Here is a 23,034-nt window from a genome sequence, read left to right as displayed (position 1 = left end):
GTGAGAAAAAGTCTAAGCAAGTCTAAGCTTGTCAAGGGGAAAGTGCTGAAGGAAAAGTGCAAGTTACAAACAATTTCTCTTCATTTGCCTTTGAAATTCATCTTTAGTATGCTGAACTGAATCAGGGCAGAAAAGTGGTGGTGGTACTAAACACCCAGTACAACAAGTAAACACCAAGACATTTCTTTGCCTATCTCAGTGAAGCTTCTAACCCATTAGTTGGACTGTACATGTCTGCAACCAATTTACATGTATTTCCAAATCAAAGAAACTTTTAGAAACCACACCAGAAACACAATTAAAATGCAGTAGAGATACATGGGAACAAAATAAGCAAATCACAATTAATTACCTTCTTACTGCTGGAGTGCATATCAATATCTAGAAACAATTGCTTTAGTTTAGTTAATAATAGTTTAAGTTCTATGAATTTATAATATTTTGCTCATAACAGTCAGGCAATGCAAGGATAGTCCAGAATTTCTATTGTGGAGGCTAACAAGCTCAGAAGGAGCATTGATACCCATTTAGGCACCCAGAAGCAGATGGAACTGTCTTGCCATCTCATGAGATACTAGAATGTGGACACCAAAAATCCTGTTAATAACAGCTCTTAATCTAATTACAAAGAATGTGCATCTGTAATAAATTATTTTCTAAATCAAATAGCTTCCAGCACATCTCTTATGACTGCTGATTTCAAAGGCTGACAACTCAGTTTTTTCAACCAAAACAACAAAGTGCCTTCTCACCTGCCAGAGATTTAAAAGTCTTAATAGATCAAACATTGATCCTTTTGTTAGGATACAAACCTTGAACTTGTACATCCATGATACCAAACATAACAAGAACTACAAACATTTCTTAAGACTAGTACTCAGACTTAAAGGTATGTGGACTCAATTTGAGTTTTCTTACAAATTTCTCTACTTTCTTTGTGAAACTGGCTCTCAGATGAGTTTAGCAGTTGTTACTAATGATGCACATGTGCGTGAGAAGATAAATGGGCATGGTCAATTATGCAGTATCTGGTGAGAATAATGTTGTATCTGTATTATGCACATGTATCATTGAGAAAGACAATTTTATCCACCAGACCAGGCAATTGATTAAGATGAATCATCAGGTCATTGAAGCTCATTTTACCAGCCAGTACAATGGGCTCTGTCAGGCAATTTCAGCGATTTGGGTTAACATGAACCTCTTTTCTCAAGCTGTTTTGAGGGAGTAATTCAAGAGCAGAAAGGCTCAGTCTTTACTGTTAGATAGATGAAGTTAGAGGGGGAAATTATCATTATAATTTATCTTCAGTGTACAGGTTACCTTTCATTTTACAACATTTCTTTTGAGGATGAAGCAATTACCTGTCTCCACATTAGAGCAGGTAAGGCTATCACCTCTTGGCTAAGTACAGTCTTACACTTAAATTAGTCTAGGTATAAAGGAGATTGATCAACACCATGAAAAAGACCTGGCAAACTTGCACTATTAGATTTACTACATCTGAGCTGCTGCAGCGACTTTCACTCTAAATGAATGATTTGATTTTACTGTCTCCAACACTGTCAACAAGACTTACAATTCTCTCCTTTATAAACAAAGGCTCAAAGGCATGCAGTGCTATTCACACTGGAAGCCACAAATCCAGGACAGGTGACATTTTGCCATTGCTTTAATACTTCTGTGTTGTTGGCTATTCAGTGCTGACCTCTGTGTTTGCCAGCAGTGATGAAGAAAGAGGCATTTTAAATGTAGGTTTAAGCACCATTACAAATTGACAGTAGCAGTCACATCGGATGTATTTTTAAAAATGGACCCAATTGGGTCCTGCACATCTGCCACAAATGTAGCAGGCAAATTTAATGGCATCTTTATTGCCCACAAGACAAAATGCTTGGATTAAGTTTTTATTTCTAGATTGAAATTAATCTGCACTCACTGGAGACTGAGTTTACATTAAGAAAAAGATTGAAGATGTCTGTCTTGCATCTGGAATGGAAGCTTTGTAATGATACTCAACTCTTGTGGGAATTTTTCCCACAATTAAACACTATTCCCTGGAAGATCTGTTTGCTAAATAAACTGCTTTAACTCTTTCAGCAGAGAGAGAGATGTTAAGGGACTTGCTGATGTATTGCCTCATCTAGATAAAAAGGTGACATTCTAAATGTTTGTAACATGTTTGTATTTGAAGGACCTTTACAAATTTAAGGGGATGGAAAAAGAGAGATGTTTAAAAGACCAGTATATTAAAGATTAGGCTGCTGTAAAAACATTTTTGGAAGTGGTAATGCTTTTCATGTAGCAAGTCATGTGCCATACTATAAAATTTGGGGATTTTATAATATCTCTCAAAGAGTAATATAAGCAGATGGTTGATGTTTTAGTGGCAATCTCTTCTATGTGCATTTCCAATAAAATAAAAAATGAAACCTTTTCTGGCCTGAGATGTTATGATGATACAGATAACTGAACTATGCTGTGACGTAACCATTTAATAATGCTTCCTATGAATTGTACTTTTAAAATGTAGAGGAACATCTCCATCTAATCCTTAGGAACGTTCCATTCACATTTCATGTAACTAAAGCATAAGAGTGAATCATTAATTAGAACAGTCTCTCATGCATTTTTGTATGGGTGCAAGAGAAAATGAAGAAATAAATATCTGGAGAAAGCACAATGAAATTCTATTTTTCTGTGGAATGTATGGCCAGTGTTGAATTAGACTTTGATCAAGCTGTGTATTTTTGAGAAACCCTGAAGAGTTTTCAGCACCTGAAGGTGATCAGGCCATCACACTGTCAAGGTCCCAACCTGTTCTGGCTAACTAAACTCTCCCAAAAGATGGTGACACTGACACTTCCCCAGGTCCCCCAGGTCTCTGCTCTGTCCTGACTGCAGTGCTCTCTCTGCTGCTGCTCTGTTCCTCCTCAACTATGGACAGCAAACCCAAATTTCAAGCCCCAGGCTCCAACAGATGCACCAGGCTGCCAATCACTCTCGAGCCAATTCAACACACACGTTTAAGCCTAACAACAATACCCTTTATGCCATATTTACAGTCTGACACAGCAGCACCAGTGAGGGCTCCTGCATGGTGGGGATATTAGTTCACAGTTAGAGATAATCCACTTTGGTAGACAAGCTGTCCTTTTGTCATTTAAAAGTGATAATTAAATGCTGGTATTGCTTACTGGCCATGCAGGATGCTGTTATTCCTGTGACCCTTTGGATACTGAATTTTTAGTGAAGAATACAGCAAGGCAGCTCTCAGGGCTTCACATAGCATGAATTGAGAGGGTTGTGGTTTGGCTTTGCTGCTCCAACTGTCTTCTTCTTATCTTACATTCTACTGTCAGATTTGGGGGCTATTTTTCTATTATCTCACAAAGGTGTTATAAGGTTTAATAAAATAGAAATTGTAAAATATTTTAAGCCTGTTGAATGAAAACCACTGCAAACCATAAACACCACAAAAGATGAGTATTGCAGCTGAGACTCCCATTCTTTGCACTTGCTATGTTGAAGAAAGACCAGCAGTACTCCTGATATTGCAACACTCCTCTCTTGCTGCAAGGATCAAAATTTCTCTGCCAGTTTAGCACTTCATGGGTATTTTGAATTCCTCTTCCTTTTTATGTATAATGTGAAATTAATAATACTCTAAAATACTTATAATCTAAAAGAGGTAAGCACATCAAAAAGTTTAGCACTGGCTAATAGTCATCTGCTCTGTGCTAAAATGATTCAGAATTATGTAAATTTAGTGTCTGTAGATAGACAGATAGCCCTCTAATCCTGCAATGGGAAAACCAAAACAAGACAATATTATTGATATTAAGGAGATGAGAAGCAAATTCATCTGTTGGTCACGATTTGAACATTTGAAGACCAGGCTTGTGACAGTTCAGAGAAAGCAATGATTTCCTTTCATTTCCCTCTGACATTTCCTATTGAATTACAGACTTTGCTGTGTTGTTTCATGTTGCAAGGAATGGTGGTCACCCAGATGGATAATGTTTCCTTTCCCCTGCAGAAGGGACATAAGATTTACACATCCTATAAAGGAAGACATCAGAACATTGAAATGCTTTTAAAATTACATTCTTCACTTTTCTGTAAATATATTTCGTTGACTGTGTGTGTCCTACAACATAAAGTACATTTATAGAATCCAAAGTGGCATACATTAGGATGCTTTTCAACAGGAAAATAAAGGATAAAAGCAGAGCACTACTTCTCAAGTATTTTGAACTTTCAGACATCACCAAAGATGGGAACTTTTTTTTTCCCAGTCATTTTTCAAAGTATCAGACTATGCCTTTATATTTTCCTGTATGGCTGATAAAATGCTAAGTGCTGCACCTCATCTATCTCCCTGCATACAGCTACAGAACAGCTGTCAGAGGCTCTGAGCACCTCTGAAAAGGTGATGAAGCTCCACTTCTGGAAACGAGCGTTTGTTGCAAAAGACACTTCAATGTTTTCTATCTTTTCCTCTGTATGAAAGTCATTGTTGAGATACCAGCTATAAATAGAGTTTTCTTTGTACACTAGGTGCTTTTCTCTCATCCTTTCTTCCTCCCTCTGACTCTGCCCACTGAATAAGCACTTTGCTGAAGTAATTCAGCTTCTTGGTGAAATCAAACATTCTCTTTTTAAAAATAATGAGGGCTGGTTGCAATGCTTTAATGTTTTCATCTACTGTGATAAGCCAGCAATCTTTTTCAAATATTTTCCTGTGTGATAGCTAATGGTCTTGATTTTGGAGGTTTCAGGTGTGAGTTTGAGGATTAGGATTGCTTAATTTTAGTTTTATTCCTCTAAAAGTTAATGCTAAAATTACATTTTTTATTAAAAAAAACCCCAAAACATTAGGCAACCTGGTAAGGACAAATATCAGCCAAATAGGCCAGGCCCTGTTTGAATGGTTTTTCAGTCCAAGACTCATAATCTCTCTCCTGATATCCCATTCTACCTTAGTGGTTTTTCATTCCTTGACAAAAAGAAAAAAAATCTTTTAGCAGACAAGATAGTGTCAAAACATGGAGAAAAGAGGTATTTCATGCCAAAATATTGCAGGAAAACAAAAGGTAAAGTCTTCCAGTCAGTCTGAAAATAGCAGAAATCAAACTCAATCAAACATTGCTGCTGCTACGGGAACCTTCCAGCAAAGAGGATTGAAGACTGCAAATCACCACTCACACACAGAGTTATGTCCTCTGAAATTTTAAAAGCTTAAGCTAAATATTGAAAGAACATCAGTTTAGAATATTCATGGGTCTGATAATGATATTTAAAGAGCTTCCCTCGCAGCAAGACATAAAAGCACAGGATAGCTCCTGATACATTGCTGGCTGTAAAACAACTTTCATTGCAATCCTTACTGTGTTCCCCACATAATGTGACTTGGAAAACTGATAGGCAGCCTTAATCGAGTACACATCTACATCATTCAATATTTAATGCTAAAAACTAGGAGAGGCAAAGGTAGCAAAACTCATATAACATTAAACACTGTTAGACATTTTTCCTGTTTCTGCTGTCATAGACATTAAATGTGTGCCACTACATCCTGGAGACGTGAGTTTTAAGATCAGAGTAAACATTCCCCCTTCACCCCATTCAACTGTCCCCTATGACCACTCAGTTTGAAAATGTTCCATTCTGTTCTATTATCTGAAGAACAAAAATACCTTATCTGGGCTTACTGCTTTTATTCAACACCCAGAACAATCTATGTCTATTCCTTTAAGCTCCTTTGGATGTGAAAAAATATGGTTACATAAATCTTTGTAATCCTGTGGGGAGGATAGCATATAAAGAGTTTACTGGCATTAGGATTAAGTCTAGTGTATTACAGTGCAATCTTTAATCTCCTAAAATCTACCTCACCATTCCAAGCTGTTTTGTGTGAGTAGATGAAGCTTTGGAAATAGGACACAGCTGGCAAGAGTGACAGACAGAAAGACTTAAAAAAAAAAAAAGAAAAGAAAAGGAAAAGAGAGGAAAGAAGCAATTGGTAAAACTGTTAATGGGCTGATTTAACACAGTGACATGCATAACATTATTTTTATTAACTAAGAAATGAAAGAAGTTGTATGAAGTTCTTGTAAAACAAATTAGGAGGAACAAAAATCATCAAAGTTTGAAAACAGGGAAGATTCAAACATGGACCAGAACACATCTGAAACCATTCTACAAGATAGAAAAGTCTTGTTTGGTTTTGAGACTCCTTGCTCCAAACAAATATAATAAATGTTTCTCAGGTAACATAAAAGGACACAACTGCATGCTGAAATGGACTTTTTGCTCTCTTTTGAAGAAAGTGTATGGAATGAAAGCACTGCTGCAGCCATGTATTGCTCAAGAGAAGAATGTAGGAAAAGGTTATTATTAGGCACATTTCTAAAGAATGCTACAGCTCTCTTTGGACTTGTGGTTTCCCATTCCAAGTCTCCTGTTGAGGTACCTATGGTCTCTGCTGAGTTTAGAGGCTCAAAAGGCCAAAAGCAGTGCAGCTCAGGAATACACAGGCTGGACTGGGTGAGGTACTGGAGCTCTGACCCCAGCTCTGCAGCCTCAGCTGCACGATCTCAGCGCCTGAGTCTGTGTCCTTTGGCTCCGGTAAATGCAGGAAAATTTATATACTGACAACAAAATGTAAACATTTGCTTAAAGGCTATTGTGACCACTGGTATCTAAATGTGTTAAATTATGACTAAATTAGGCCTTAGATAGTAAATACAGATTGCATGCTGGTGCTGTGTTTGGAAAAAAGTTTCCTTGCTCCTCCTGTGTGGCTGCAATCCCAAGGCACAGGAGTAACACACAGTGAAACAAAAAACAATGAAGCAAATTCTTCCACTTCTGTCCTGAAGTGAGACTTAAATTTTGAACCCAAAATCACTGTTCTGAATAATTACAAGTGTCAGTACAACAAATCACTGGACACCAGCACAAACCTCTGCATCTGCCTGGGACACTGCCAGCACAGTCTGGGTTTTTTTCTTCTCACCCACTCTCTTTAAAAGGAGTTACCAACTTTTCTATAGCTCAAATTGTTCAACCTGCCTTGTCTAATTTTTAAATACACTAAAAGTCTGGCTGACGATGAGCCACAATACACAGAAATATGTTTATCTGATAAATTTATGCAAATAATTCTGCATATAACTGATATTTATCAGCTTTTTAACTGTTAGGTAAGTTAAGTTTTATGTATTTCCAGCACTAAAGAGAAATATGAGCAGGAAGTAATCATGGTACTGCAGAACCTACAAGACATTACAATAATAGCATTTCTTTCTTGTTTAGTAGTTTGTATTTCCAAAGCAGCACAAAATCATGAACAAATTAATCTAGGGCTTACACTGAATTTTACTGATAAGGATATTAAAAGCCTTTAGCAAATGTTTAATTGAAATAACTGCTGCACATTAAATCCAAGAAACTTGTTTTAGTATCTTAGAGATTTAGCAAACACCTAATGAGTGAACTCAATATGCCCCAGTGCACAGAATTCTGTGTGCTCTTCTTGAGTCTCAACTAGCAAGAAAATGCTTTGAAACGACATCTTAGAAGCAAAGGAAGAGCACATTAACAGAAAGAATCTAATGATACACTGTCCCATGGAGCATGGGCAAAAACCCCAGTCTTTAAGGCTGTCTTTTAGCTGACAGTATAGTTTTTCATGGAGAAAAAAAAGTCACTCTATTGTTTCAGTAATTCTGAATTTGACTCCCAAATCCAAAGGTTTGCCCTTTTTAAAGCAAAAGTATAACTGTCATCCATTTTTCCCTTCAAAACCAGTAAATTATTTGTGATAACTCAGTAAAACCATGCACTGTGATAAACCCAAGGGATTTCTTAGGAAATTATTTTTCAAGGAAAAGCATCACTGCTTTTGTGCTGTCTCCTGATAGAAATCTGAATCCTCTGGGTTCCCCACTGAACACCACTATCATGAATGCAATTTTTACTTTGAATTTGTTCTTCTTGCACACTCATTTTTGACTACAGCGCCTGGCATTTAACCCATTTGTCTCTCTCCCTGGTAAAAGTTCGATGTAAACAAAAAAGGTGGGGTTCTTCACATCCACACCTCAAACCTTCAAAATGAAATGGGTTTCATTTGAAAACTTCTCAGGGTATACTTACTCCCGTCTTTCAGATGACTAATAATGACAAGAACCAGTGTCAGGCCCAACACTGATCCCTGGGGACCCCCCTTGTGCCATGTTGCCAGGTTGAGGAGCAACTTCCCAGCACACTCTGGGTGCTGATTGCCAATGAATTCCCCATTCACAGCATGGGCTGTGACACATCAGCTTCTCGGGGAGGAGACTCTGGGAAACTCTACTAAAAACCTTGGAAAAACCCAGTCAGTTGCTATTTATTGCTCAGCTCACATCAACAAAGCAGGTTACTCAGTCCTAGAAGGTGACCAGGTTTGTCAAGCATGATTTGCCCTCAGTGATTCCACGATGGCTCTTCCAATCCTGAGCTTCACCTGACCTGTGACAGCCCCAGGGGGTTCCATGCTCTAATCTCCCCTGGGACTGAAGTAAGACTGATGGGCCAATAATTTCCTGAATACTCCATTAAGACTTTTTTTGTAGATGTGTATGGCAATAGCCTTCTTCCATCCTCTGGACATCCCCTGACCTCCAGAACTGTCACCACATTTCTCTTCACAGAGAAAAGCAAGGCACAATCCTTCCCAATAATATTCCTGGGTTTCACATTCTCTGAACCTCAGAGAAAGAAAAAACAATTCTTATCTCATTTACTGCTGCTGTGTTGTTCACAAGTGGAATGCATTGTGGAAGATTGTTTACCTGAAGGGAATTGGTGATTGGATTCTGGTGTGAGTGTTGTGATTCACTGACCAATTGAATCCAGGTGTGTGTTGGGACTGTGGGAAGAAGGTGGAAATGAAGTGTATTATATTCTTAGAGGAAGGTGCCCTGCAGTTGCAAGCTTGAAGTTCTGTGGAGATCCACCAGTTCAGCCTACCTGTGCAATATTTTGCAAAGTCTCTACCACATTCTCTGAATTATGTTTCTGCCAGTGTGTCTTCAGGAAAACATCTGCACTTTCATATGAAAGAAAAAAACTGACAATGTATTTTCCTATATGTAGATAACATGCTGAATTTCAATTTAACATCAATTCCTCCTTGAATAAATGTACAGAAACAATAAGAAGTATGCCAAGAAAAGAAACAAAAACTGAAACTGCTTAGACAGTAAGTAAAATAAAAATTATACCTAACACAACAGCAGAACTTACCAGGCAGATATGAAGTGGATTCATTCTTCTCAATGGATATTCAAATGCAAATGTTTGCCTTAGTTATAAAGACATGAACATTTAAGTTACATTGCCTTGTATTATGTTGTTTCTATCCTAAATGTTGTCAGAGAAAGTATTTGTCATCAACTCAAAATTCTTTAACATATTCAGTATATATAAAATTGACTGATTTCACTAAACAGTTTTAAAATCCATGAGTAATTTTATTTTCAACAGTTTTATGAAAGAAGGGAATGGTAAAAAACTCATATATTCACATTCACAAAACACTCAACCTCAGGAGAGTTAAAATTGAATAAATTGTGAACAAATGTTGATTTGGGGGGTGGGGTTAAAGCAACTCCACATTAGTGAAATATCCTATGGTGCCTTACATTATTGATTCTCTGTCAACATCATGTTAGTTCTTTTCTAAATTAGTTCTGTGGCTTGACCTTGAAAAGATTGTGATGCAGAGTCCACAGGTTCATTCTAATTGCTGTTTTTCCTGGTGGACTTAACCATGCCAACCTGTCACTCATCAAGACCATTTGTCTGTGAACAGACTTAATTAAACACCTCAAATCCAATTTCTCTGATCCTTTCCACTATTAAAAAACCCCACGTGTGCTCCATTAGCTATTAAGAGTTTTCTAAAGGAAAAACTCTTAACATCCTCATTGCCATTACTCTCCACAGTTGAAGAAAGGCAGAATTCAAAACCTAAGATTTTATCTTTTAAAAGTATTTTATCTTTTAAAAAAGAACCAATCTCAGTTTTGTAAAAGATTATTCTGCATTTGATAGATATTCACTGCACCATCAAGTACAGTCTTCAATGCAGATTGCTGAGAGCTATAATTTAAGAGCATTTCTTAATAATTAATTTATGAATCATTACTATCTCTTAAATTGGGAAATATTTAGAAAATGCTATTCCTAGAACAGCTTTCATGAAAGCAAAGTTAGTGGTTATGGCTGGTTTTACTGTTGCAAAATCTTTAATGCCTGGTGAGGTAATTCTCTCTTCTTGCTCTCAGTTACATATTTTCCAGAATTTTATGGCTGCACCAAGACCCAGTCTCTGCAGCAATGTTTGAAGAGTTCCTCCGTGACAGATACTTAACAGGCTAAGTACTATTTTACCACTTTAATTAAGGCTGCAGTAAGATGCACTAAATAAAGGCTCAGCCCAACCTCTAAATTTGAACCATACTATGAAGACATCTCTGAATTCAAACCATTCCCAAGCACAGGATCAGTTTTTTTTATTTTATAGCTTCATCAGTTTGGAGTTTGGGAATACAAAGTTTATGTCATAAAGACATTTAAAGAAGAAAGGCACTGAGGTTTCAGAATTACTGCGAGCTTCTAAAGCAGTGTTCAAATATTGCTTCAATGGATTCTGTCATTAGAATTTAGATCCTTGATGCTGAAAAAATCTAGAGGCTTATTTTCATGTTTGGTGCAACGAATTATGTGAGCTGCCTTAAAACACAGCAATAATCAATCTAGGAAAGACACATATACCCAAAACAGTGCATGTGTCTAATCTGTGTACTGCCAGGCTTGACAATTCTCTTCTGCTGAGTTTGTATCACCTCCAAGAAATATAAAGTAACATGACAGTGTCAAATAAAGCAAACTAATGTAACATGATTGATCTCTGGTGCCAGGACAGCCAGACTCATGCCTGTGTCATTCCTAGGGCCAGACAAGAGACATTTCCTTTAACACTCAATAACATATTGTGTCTCTACAGCTGCTATAGTGTCTGCCTCATACAAATGCATACATTAGCTTTTTATAATACTGGTAAATCTCCCTGCCTACAAAGGTTTTAATTACCCTACACCTCACTGGGACTGGAAGAAGAAGAAAAAAAATTTGTTCTTCTCAATACAATCTTTTCTATGAATGAAAACCACTGCCTGAAATAAGAGCAGCAGCACCCAAATCTGCCAATATTCAAAGTACTATTGGAGGTGATGGCTCTGCTGCACACAAGCACTGCAGTTTATCTGATACTGAGAAAGACTGAACATTCTTATATCAGATATGCTCTCTTGGCAAAGAGACACATCCCTGAATTTGAAGGCTAAAAATATCTATGCTGAAAGTGTCAGTCCATTCCCTCTTGTGGTGACTATCACTCTTACTCTTCATTTCTCCCATTCTTTAAATTCTATTTTACATCACATCAATGTACATGTGTGCAGCATCACTGATATAAATGGAATTAATCAGCATTCAGCCTGATATGCTTGGCAGCAGTACTTTATTTTTTTAACTGTTCTAGTTTATTAGGCTTCCACACATCAGTTCTCATTTGCAGGGAAGTATAAGAATGAGAGTAGAATCTTAACAATGGTATGTGTTTAGCAGGACCCTTAAAAAACAGATATGTGCTATGACAATGCTCCTGTCCTGCACAATAATTAAAGAAAAGAAAGCACCCTGAGCCAGACACTTGTCCTGGTGGCTGCTGTGGTGTCTCTGACATGTCCAGTGGGTGAAGCTATCACAGGAGCAGGGAACCCTGCCTGCTCCCCCTGTATTGACCCAGAACCCACAACTGGGGGACTGGGGTGATTACTGGGTACAAATTGTCTCCAAATTCAGCACTGCCAGGGATGAAAAACCCTATATATACCAGCCAAACAGCCAGACACTGTAGTGCTCTATTATTTGTTCTCATGATGACTCTTGTTCTGCCAGTGTTGGCTCTTGACAGGCAGTCAGAGCCATCCTGTGCCGCAGAGAGAGGGCACTTGGACAGCACAGCCCAGGCAGGGCCTGGTCAGACATGCCCAAACTGCAGGGAGGATCAGTGCCCCAAGGATGTGGGGAAAGGCTCAGAAATTGGCACGTGCTGAACCCCAGAGGTGCCTGGCAGCTGGGGTAGGGAGACAAAACTCTGCTTTCAGCAGAAGGTTTACTAATGTGATGCTTTTTGTTCTCACTTGTTGCCGCCACAGCTGGTGCTCAGCAATTGCCTCCCTTGCCTTATAACTCCACACCTTTTAAGCTCATCCTGACTCAGAAGATTCATTGCTCCTCTTGCAGATTTAGCATTAAAAACAAACAAAAAAAAAAGGTGGTATAATATTTGGACATATTAAATATCAAAACAGCAAAGACAGGAGAGAAAAATCAATTTATAGAAAAATTGCAATCAATTCACTAAGTGGGAGGTCTCAAGCTTGCCAAACTAATAATAAGCCCCAGTTCAAGATCTTTTGTTCTATAATTGCACTTGGAAACTTTTTCTGATTACTCAAATAGACATAAGCACAACTTAAACACCCTAGTTTATGGTTTTCACAGGAGCAATAAGTCCAATATTTAAGCTTTTTGTCCCCCAGACCTCTCCCCCCAGAGAGGTCAAGTTTTCTAAATTGCCTCCTTTTTTTATGCTACCCCTTAAAAAGAATTAGAGTTGCCTTTTTCTGTAATTCTAAGAATTATTAGAAATAAACTTTGGACATATATTTGTATATAAAATATTTACTTTCCCTTTTGTTTGAATGTTTTGTCTAGCAATAATCCATTATGAAAGAGACAAATGTAATCAAAGAAGAAATCTCTTTACAGTACATTATTCTTTGCTTACTAAGTTTTTAGGATGCTTTAGATAATGAAAATTTTATGTGGAGAATGCAATAATTCATATAGTGTTTTTAGAAGCATTTTTGTATCTTTACACAATTAAAAAAATAAAATTTATTTTAGGGTTTACTTTTGCTAAAGTTGTAATGCTTATGACAGAGATTTCTAGATTAGACCATAGTACAGGGTTGCTTTTATTACTCTTCCAGTCTCTTTAAAAAAGAGAAGGTGTTTTTGAAATTTTGAGGAATTGTAGTCTAAAACTTATCATGATCAAAGCTGAAAAGTGGCATTACATGTGTTTAATAAACCAGTGTTAAAGGAAGGTAGAAGGAAGCCTGAGAAAAATAGTAAATGTCATGTAGGCTCAAAAAATTCCCATTTCAGCCTGTAATGATGCTCATCTGTGTTATTGCCTGTTAAAAGAGTTACACAAACAAAGCACAGCCAGCCCTGCTGTATTTCCTTCTGAGCCTTACCAACACAGATTATTCTCTGTACACATGCAAGGCAGACTGCACTCTTTTTTTTCCCCAAAATACCAGCCTTTTGGTCCTTTATCCTTAAAATAAATATGAGAAGAAGGATCTTACATGTGTTGTGTCTTAACCATAAGTCCTCACATTTTTCCAAGGCATAATGACTCAGAATTTCTGAAGATACTTGTGACATGCATTTCCAACACTAGACCGTGAACTGTAGCAGCTTCTACTTCTAAAGAATTTATCAGAAAATGTAGTGGCAAACTCTGTTGCTCTACAAACTACAAATTTGTCTTAAGAACACTTTTAAAAGATTGCAAATAACATTTTCTTTGTACATTGCAATGGCAAGTGGTTAAACTGCAATTTATAAAATGTCACACCAGTCTTTAATCCCCTGATCTCCAAAGTATTAGCATTTGATCTGTATTGCAAATAGTACAGGTCCGTTTTTCCTTTGGCACGTGGCTACAAGCAGTTGGAGGTTAAGTGCCAAGACCAAAATGTACATTTTTCTCTGCTTCCAAACAGTGCAAACTGCATCATTTGACTGAATTCTGAGGGGATACCATCAGTACTGAAGTGTTACAAGAGTCAAATGTGGCTGAATTCACAAAATACTCTCATCTACCTCATTATCCCCAGCAAGACCTATAAATTGTCTGTTGCTGGAAGGTGCTTATTGAAACAATATCAACCACAGGTAGCATGTCTCCTGAATAAAAATAACTTTCCTGTAGAGAATGTAAATAACTTTTTTTCAAGAGAAACTAAGCAAACTTGCACTTAAATAGGCTGTTGGTCTGCCCACTTTATCAATCAGAGACCTTACTTTGAAATAGAATCAACAGGACTTCTTTTTCTTACTTTTTAAACTGTATTACCCTGCAATCCACTAGACTTTTCTGAGAAAAAAATCACTGAAAATAATCTAAATAAACTGAGTGAGTACAGGGGAGAGATGGTTAACACAGCCAGCTCTGATCTCCATGGAGTATTCAGTTAGATCCAATCACCAAAGGGTCTTAAATTAATTTGACATAAGATAAGAGGGAAGGTCCTCACAGGGATAACTAACTAAAAGATCAAGAAGAAAGAGCTGCAATAAATAGTCCATTTTCTCAGAGAAGGGAAGGTACAAGTGGAATCCCGCAGGGATCTTTGCTAAGGCCTCAGCTGCTCAACACATTCAAGAATGATCAGGAAAAGAGAATGGAAAGGAGATTGAGTTTGCTACTGGAGACAAGTTTTTCAGGGGAGAAAAGCCAATAGTGGACTGAAAAAAAGGGAAAGTTACAGAAAGACTCGTGGCACTGAGTGATTGAGGATAAAATGGCAGATGACATTGGAACCAAACAAACGTAAAGTAATGAACTTGGCCAAAAAAAAAAAAACAAACCAACCAAACAAAACAAAAAAACCAAAATCCCCCACAAAAAAAAAAAAACCCAGTTTGAAATTTATGTACTTAGGAATTGATTCTGAGAGAACTACTGCCAGAGGCAACAGAGATCTTAGGTTAAAATCACAGCCTTATGATACAGCAGTTCAGTGGCTTCAGAATTATAATCACAGGAAAACCTGGAAGTGTAATGCTTCTGTGTAAAGTTTGCATTGTGTCCACATAACAATTGTTATGTGGTCCTTTCATCTGAGAAAAAGCATTTGAGTAGAATTTGAAATAGAACTTGACAAAAATTCTTAAAGGTAACCAAGTAACTTCCACAGAAAGAAGATATTTACAGACTAGCACTCCCAAACTAGAAAAACATCAAACAAGAGCCAACTAAAAATCATGACAAGTGTGAAAAAGGTGAAGGAAGAATTAGAAACCCTGAAATACAAATTCACAGGTGGAGGTTCAAATCAAAACCAGGCAGGCACCACTTCACTTAATGAAAACTGTGGTTCCTATGGACTATGGAACTCCCTGATATAAGACATAGAATGAATGCTAAAAACAGGCATGAATTCACAAACTTTGAAAAATATTAATAAAACAAAAATCTTACAGGCTCTTAAGACCAAAAAGCCTACCCTGGACTCAAGTAGTCCTTTTTCCTCAGATGCCAGGAAAATACCACAAAGTGTCACCTTCTCCCATGTCTGAGCTGGATCCCAAAGCAGGGGGGCCTTGGTCTGACCGGTTTGGGGATTTCCATGGGCTGCCAGCACCATGTCCCAAAAAGCATTGCAGGGCTAGAATCCCAAGGAAATCCATTTCCAAATCCTCTCTCAGCAGGACTAATCCAGAGCGTGCAATGCTAACCAAGCTGTCTGTCTATCTTCAGCAATTCTCCTGAGCTTTGGGTTTTAAAAGACTTTTCTAGAAACAAACATTTTCTTTTTGGAGAACAGATTTCCATTCTGGTGAGAAAAAGTATTTCAAATGAGGAAGAAATAATAATTATATGCATATTAATAACTTCACAGTTATCTGTGTGTTCAAAAGTCCTTTGTAAGGGAAAGGAAGATTAATCATCTGTTCTGCAGAGCAGGAAAAAATGGCAGAGCAAGCTGCACATGAACCCAGACTCAAATGCTGGTTCAGTGTTCTGTAAATTGGGCAATGCAGTCTCCTTGGATATACAGGAAAACCTCAGTGAGAGTTAGAACAGAGCTTTTATTCCATACATTATAATAAAAGGAGTGTTTTCCTGAATTCAAAATTATTTATTCTCCAGTCTTAGAGCTAGTTTGAGCTGCAAGAAAAGTGTCATAAAAGCATGTTGTAAAAAAATAGAGGAAAAAATAGGAATGCTGCACCTCAGTTCATCTATGCTACTAACTACAATGAATTCAAGAATTTTTAATTATAATTCCTAAAGTGGAATTCCCTGTTTACAAAAACGCTGTGGGTTTTTCTTTCTTCATGAGCTGTACTCAAAACATTTATTTATCTTGCAATTCTATGAAGAGAAAACAAAAGCTGCAGTCTTACAAAATAAAAATGTATTTCAGCTTGAAGATTGACCTACACGCTCTGTATAAGGCTTTTAAAATCCTATCAAATGCATTTTAGTTTTTGGAGCCCTGTTTTGATCTGCTATCTGTGACCTAGAACTAAAATCTGTAAAACAGTTAACAGAGTGGGGGGTTTTAGGTTGTTGGGGTTTTTTGGTTGGTTGGGGTTTGTGTTTTTCTTTTAATTCAAAACAAAATCACATAATTGCACTTAATGGGTTTAGGTTTGCTTATCCTAATATTGAGAATTGTTCATCTACCCAACTATATCTTAAACAGCCTGTTCTCTTTACTGAAAAAGATTATGCTGATGAACAGAAATGCAGGACAACTTTGATCATCCATCTGTGCTGATCAGCTAAGACAACTTCACAGCAGTTGGTACTGAGGATCCAAAAATAACAACTGAAGTTGAACATTTTGGGCAATGGGTGAATGCAACTCAGTAAATACTGAGTTATGTATTTCTCCTCATCTCCCATTGCATGATTAGAAAAATATTAAAATAAAAAAAATCTATGTCCTAGCTGTGGCATTTAAGGGCTATGGTTTGCTATAAAGGGCTGATAACATTCTTCAACTTTTGTTTAAAGCTATCTTTTACAAGGGGCCAAAAACATTCAACCCAGTCCAGAATAGGAAAAATCTCCCCTCCCAGACTATGAATTTTAATTCACTCTGTCCATCATATCATTGAACATTTAGATTCTTGACTTTAGGCTTCAGGCAATAGCTATTCAATTATTTTTAGTAGCATTTCTAACTTCCCTACTCTGCTTTTACAAGAGCACATTCAATAACTTGTATACTAGAAGTCCTGAACAAAAAATCCCAAATTTTGCATCAAAGTCATGCTTGGGATAACATAAAAGTAATGGAATATATAATGAGGAATGAGCTGAAATTCAAATATTTAACAGCTAAATGCCTCTGGCTACCCAACACACACCCAATGCACCAAGCCTGTAGGAACAGTAGGGGAATAGGCAATGAAATTGTGATGTTTAAAGACCAGTACCTTCAAAGCAATAGCAAAAAAATAACTGGGAGCTAAGCACAAACACCCGAGATGCCAAAAAGCTTCCTTAACTTTGTAAGCTGCACTAAGTCCCAGGTAATGGCAAGAAGGAGCTCATTACCATGCAGGCTGTGCTCAGATCAGTCAAACCTCCCTGAGCCTCGCTCACTGATCATCTCTGAGCTGGGATGATTCACTTTAAAGATCAAAGTCAGCAGCTGCTTGAAGGAGCTCCAACTAAGTCCATTAACATTCCTCCTCCTGAGAAAGTCTTCTTGTACAAGGCTCAAAATGCAGCCAAAACCACACACTCAGAGGATCCACAGGTTAGAAATGCATGGCAGTGAGAGGACTGCTCTGGGGTTACAAACACAGGTAAGGAAGGAAACGGACACTGCTCTCATATCAACTCATTTAACATTAGGTGAGGATTGCAAACAGTTTGAAAACAGATGGTTATGTCAGAATTTTGCAGTGTAAGAAGAATTTATTGCATTGCTAACAGGAGCTTAAATTTTACATTCAAATCCTCATTATAATTTATTCAGGAATGTACTCTACCTTTCTGGTGCTGTGTTGCCTTCATTGGCATTAATTTGTGTTTTCCCCTGATATCTGCAACAAAAAACTGAGTGCAGGTAAAAGATTAGACCAGACAGAATCAGCATTCCTTTACTGGCATTAACCCTGCCCTCATTTATTTATGGATGAAGCTCTGTAGTTTAACAAACACAGGCACTGGCAGGGTAATGAGAGGATGCACACTCTGATATTTACTGCACAAAATTCAAATTGGGAGCTGAAGGTGTCATAATTGATTTTGTTGTGGGTTTTTCTATAGTGATCATCACTGTGGTATTTAAATTATTCTCCAAACTATAATTTATTCAATTCCATAATACTCCTTAAGGACAATTAAAGCTGAAAATCTCAATGCAGTGAGTATTATAGTATGTTACAGCCAAAATGATACATGAGATAAAAGTTTCTGATTTTTTGTTGGTTTTGGGGTTTTTTTTCTTGTTGTTGGTTGGTTTTTTGGTTTTTTTTTAACCAAAAAAACCAACCAACAACAAGAAAATTGGATTCTAGATTGGGGGCAGACAATTATTTTTAAGGAAATGGGAGCTTTAGATTGACTTCATGATCTTCTGTCTCTTGATTACGCAGTTACTGACAGAAGGAGTATATCTTTTAAAATTTCCCAGTAAAGCTGACAATAAAGAATTATTTTCACTGTGAACTATTTTTATTTTTCAAAGTAGGGAACATGGCACTTATTCTAAAAGAATATGATATTAATGAGAGCATTTGACTTAAAAAAGTAAAAATCTGTGGGATTTAAATAATGTAACCAGCTGATTTGAGAACATTTGAATTAACATTGGTGATTAATTTTTTCGCAGTAAAATTATTCATACTCAGCAGGAAATTAAGTTGTCACAATAGGTTAGTGTTAAAGAAAGTGTATCTCTTATCTACCCCTACATATCTTGCATGACATCGCTGAATAGCGGATTCTCCTGGTGTTATCTAGAACATATTCCCCTCTATAAATGGAGAAAAGTCATGGTGCTTACTTAGTACAAATTACTGACTTCATCAAAATTACATTGAAGTCCTACCTCTCTCAATATGTGAGCAATTAAGGAGTTCTAGAAAAGCTGCTCAGTGATTGCATTTTTACAGAACAGTTAAAGAAACTGTGAGCAATAAAAACTGCTCAACTTCTGAGAGACAATTCTAAAAAACTGGTAAAGTCCAGAATTCACAAATTGGCAGGAAAAATAATGCCATTTCTGTCCTGTGTAAGTCTGTACGTCCTAATTTAAAAAATCTGTTCTGTGTACTTGAAATTAATGAACTTGTTCTTTCCGAAGTTGTCATTAGATTTATCTATAACAACTTTTCCTAAAGTGTAATTTTGCAAAGGAAACAAATGCACTGAAAAGGCAAAATTCACAAAGCACTGAAGACAGTGGTGTGGTGATGCCTTGAGAGGCTACCTAGAACAGAGGCTGGGCAGTGCTAAAGGATTAAAGTAGGGATTTAATAAAAGTCCTTCACAGGATACAGCTTGGGCAGTGCAAGAGCCCAGCCAAGGCTACACCCAAGATGGACTCTGAGTCACAACTTTTCACACTTTTATAAGCTTTGGTCCATTTCCATGTTGGTGTTAATTGTCCAATTACAGCTCCAGGTTATGCAGTCCCATCCTCCCAGTTTGCTCTCCTTAATTCACTGTTTACACTTCCTGGGCCTGGAGCTGCAGTGGTGTCCTTGGTTCTCAGGCTGGAAAAGGATTGTTCTGTCTGACTAAACTGTGAGTTGAATTTCCTAACACTTATATGAAACTCAGAGTCACACACTAAGGCAGTACAGAATCTAAAAAATATGAAAGCTGAAACTTAAGGCATGAGTGGGAGTTCTTATCCTTCATAATTCAGGTGTTTTCAGCAAGTGATATTTTCTGCCTGAAGAAAAAAGCCAAATTTAATTGGGATTTGGAAGAGGTGTACAATATAATTTTGGTTTTAAGGACCGTTTTCCAGTCCTTGATGTAACAATTTAACATGGTCCTAATCTTGTTATTTTCTACCTAATAACTAAAGCACTCACTAAAAATGTGAAAAGGCATGAAGAACTTTTCCTTAAGGCATCTGTTAGTCAATCCATTTTGCTTTACTAGGTAAAATAAGATTTATTTGTATCTTATAAACTGCTTTTGAGTGAGCAAAGTCATTGTAATGATTATATTTGACCTTCACTGCTTAAACATCAGGAAAAATAATCACAATTCAGAGAGCTAATTAAAAATACACAATGATACAGAAAATTGAAAACTGCTTGAAAATAAAGAGAAACTTTTATTTGGTAAGTAAAGCTCCAGGTGCAGCTGTTTCTTAGGGAAAAAAAAAATTTTTTTTTTGAAATATCTCTGCTGTTATAAAGATAGTAATTATTTTTATTCTGCAGTTTCCCGAACTTGCCAGTCCCTTGAATACCATGGTATAAACCTACTGCTAAAACCACATCTGTTGATAAACCAGATGTTCCATAGATTGGCCTGAAGTGTAAAGTGGTATTTTGCCAATCTGACAAGTTTTTCCTGATACTGAAATCAGTGTATGTCACACATAAAGACACATAGTTTATGTCCCTCTTCAAACATTACTAATGTAGACCACAAAGCAACCCTAAAATAGCTGGTTCTATTTCTTTGAACAGATTTAAAATACATTAGTGGAATTGTCTATTTGGGGAGGCTTCAGATTGCTTTATAATGTTGTTACTTTAGCATTCACTGCTTATAATAAACAGACAGAAGAGCTGCAGCCAAAGGGCTTGGCCAGAACTGGGATCTCAGTAACTTTATTCACTGGATAAAGCAGAGACTCTGCCTGTCCTGCAGACTGACACCTGCACAGGGTGGGCATTCCATCAGACCAGAGGCCTGCAACAGTCTGCTCTTCATGGGGAAAAAAGGGTTGAATTAAATTCTATAGAGGTACACAGCCATGGGTAGGGATGTGTTTTGCCTTTAGACAAATAAGCTGTTCCAAAAAGCCATTTCCCAGCTTATTGTCACAGAGGTCTTCTATTGATCACAGCAAAACAACACAGTGATTGATCCTTCTTGTTTTTATTATTTCCAATATGCTCATTTTTCTGGTATTATAAACTTGGTTCTGAAAGAAGTAATTTCTTTGATGTAGAAAAACTCGACCTATGAAACCAAACCAGTTTTCTCACACATATTTTGAGTAAGTAGCCTTTGCTCACAATGACTTGCATGCATACACATAATCTGCATATTAAATCTTATTTGGAAGTAATTTTGGAAAATGTGAGTTCTGTACAAACCAGTCTACAAGGAACAAACTATTAATCAAATTCTTAGCTCTAATAATTCACTGAATTTTTTTGTCCACATTTTTCCCAGATTTTACTCTGATACCACACCCGAGACCAGGTGATTCATAGCAAAATCTTGCTGCAGTTGCCTTTTTAAAACTCACCTAATTATTAATTTGAAAATTCTTCCCTTTGTGAAGACTCAATGAAGCCTCTCTGCATCTCCTGCAAGCTCAGCTGAAGACTGGCAGGGCTATGCTGCTGTAGAGAAAATGACAGATAAAGACAATTTTATTCAAATCTGAAAAATAAATTGGACTTGCAACAGAGCTGCAAAATATAGAAGATGTGTTCAAAACAATCATTTTAAAGTAAATGCAAGTTACTGTTATAATACCATGACTTCAGCATTAAATGTTATGCTTAATCAAAGAATTAATGGTATTTGTGACCCTGCAGATTCTGCAGTAGCCTCCACTCCTGGAGAGCCCTCCACATTAAAAATACTTGCCTTTACTAACACTGAAATATAGCAAATATTTAGGAATAACAGAGAAACAATGTGTAAAAGCAAGACGCACTATAAAGAAAATTTCTATAGCAGAATTATTTTTTTCCTTAAGAAAATATCGAGAAGAAAAATAATCAGTTCTCAGTTCTACCAGGCTAAATCTACTAGAACTCCATGTGATTTGCACCAGTACAGCTGCAACATCAAAGATCCCTTCTCTGCTTCATGATAACAGGACTGGGTCCATTAATTACTAGATTTGGAATTGGGCTGAAGAGTCACCAGTTTACACAAATTTTGAAGGTCAAGATATTGTCAGAGAAGGGATTCTCTTGCATTAATGTGTTTATATAACACAGATTAACTAGGCTGCAAGATATTGAAAAATGAATAAAGGCAGTTATTAACATATATTGCTTGTTTGGGAACTGTGAATAAGGCTACTTTGCAATTCTCTTCTACATAGGAAAAAATAAAGCTTTGTTTCCATTTGCACTATTGCATTTTTTTATTATTTTTCATATGCATTAGGATATTTTTCATGCTGTGAGAAATAAATATATTCAGAACAGCTGCAAAACATTGCAAAGAATTATTGTCTTAAAGCTGGCACTGATTTCAAGCAGATAGAATATTTATTATTTCATCTAACAACCAGCATACTTAGGATGAGAGAAAAAGCAACCAGATAAGCATTTGAATGCATTGCTTTACTTCAGTTGCCCATTTTGGTGAAAAAAGAATATGGGTTCATCTACATCAGAAAGCTTCCATAGTGATATGAAGGGAAAATAAATTCAATAAACAATGTGAGAAGTATCTATTTTGTTCATCATAACTTAGATGAGCTTACTTGGTAGGCAAAAAAAATATCAAGGCTTTCACTAAGATGTCAAATTGTAGCATGTGTTCTTCTGGTAACAACTAGAAAATACCAGGTGTATGAATTGGCTTTTCCCCTCCTTGATTTCAGTCAGTCCCACAAAGACAAAAGTATTGCTTACTTGTTTTACTAAGTGATACATGTCCTCTTGCTATTGAAAAATAAAAAATTTATTCACAGAAATAATATTTGTGTGACTGCTCCTGCATACACTTTCATAAAGCCATGTAAAAAGAGATTTAGGTCTCAGATCAAGACTGTTCCCTACAGAGTCTGTAGGGCAAACATTTGGACAATACTAGAGATTATTAAAAGAAAATAAAAACTGAATTACTATTGCACTACATTTGCTTTTAGGGACCTGAGCCTGACCTTTCTTTGAGTAGTTCTTGTGGTCTTGCTTCCATTGCAG

The 23,034-nt window shown here is 36.9% G+C and overlaps 1 protein-coding gene across 1 annotated transcript in view; it reads right to left on the bottom strand.

Annotated features, from left to right (window-relative positions):
* The window catches only part of TENM1 (teneurin transmembrane protein 1), a 776,438-nt gene that overhangs the window by 637,833 nt on the left and 115,571 nt on the right, over positions 1-23,034 (bottom strand). Inside the window, exon 3 of the mRNA XM_066559708.1 lies at positions 21,393-21,489. The gene's annotated coding sequence lies outside the window, so the exon portion shown is untranslated. The remainder of the gene's footprint in view (positions 1-21,392; positions 21,490-23,034) is intronic.

This window comes from Molothrus aeneus, chromosome 14 (assembly GCF_037042795.1).
Source record: "Molothrus aeneus isolate 106 chromosome 14, BPBGC_Maene_1.0, whole genome shotgun sequence".
Classification (NCBI taxonomy): domain Eukaryota; kingdom Metazoa; phylum Chordata; class Aves; order Passeriformes; family Icteridae; genus Molothrus; species Molothrus aeneus.
Note: the sequence above shows the minus strand (reverse complement) of the source record. Positions and strands in the feature narration are given on the sequence as shown.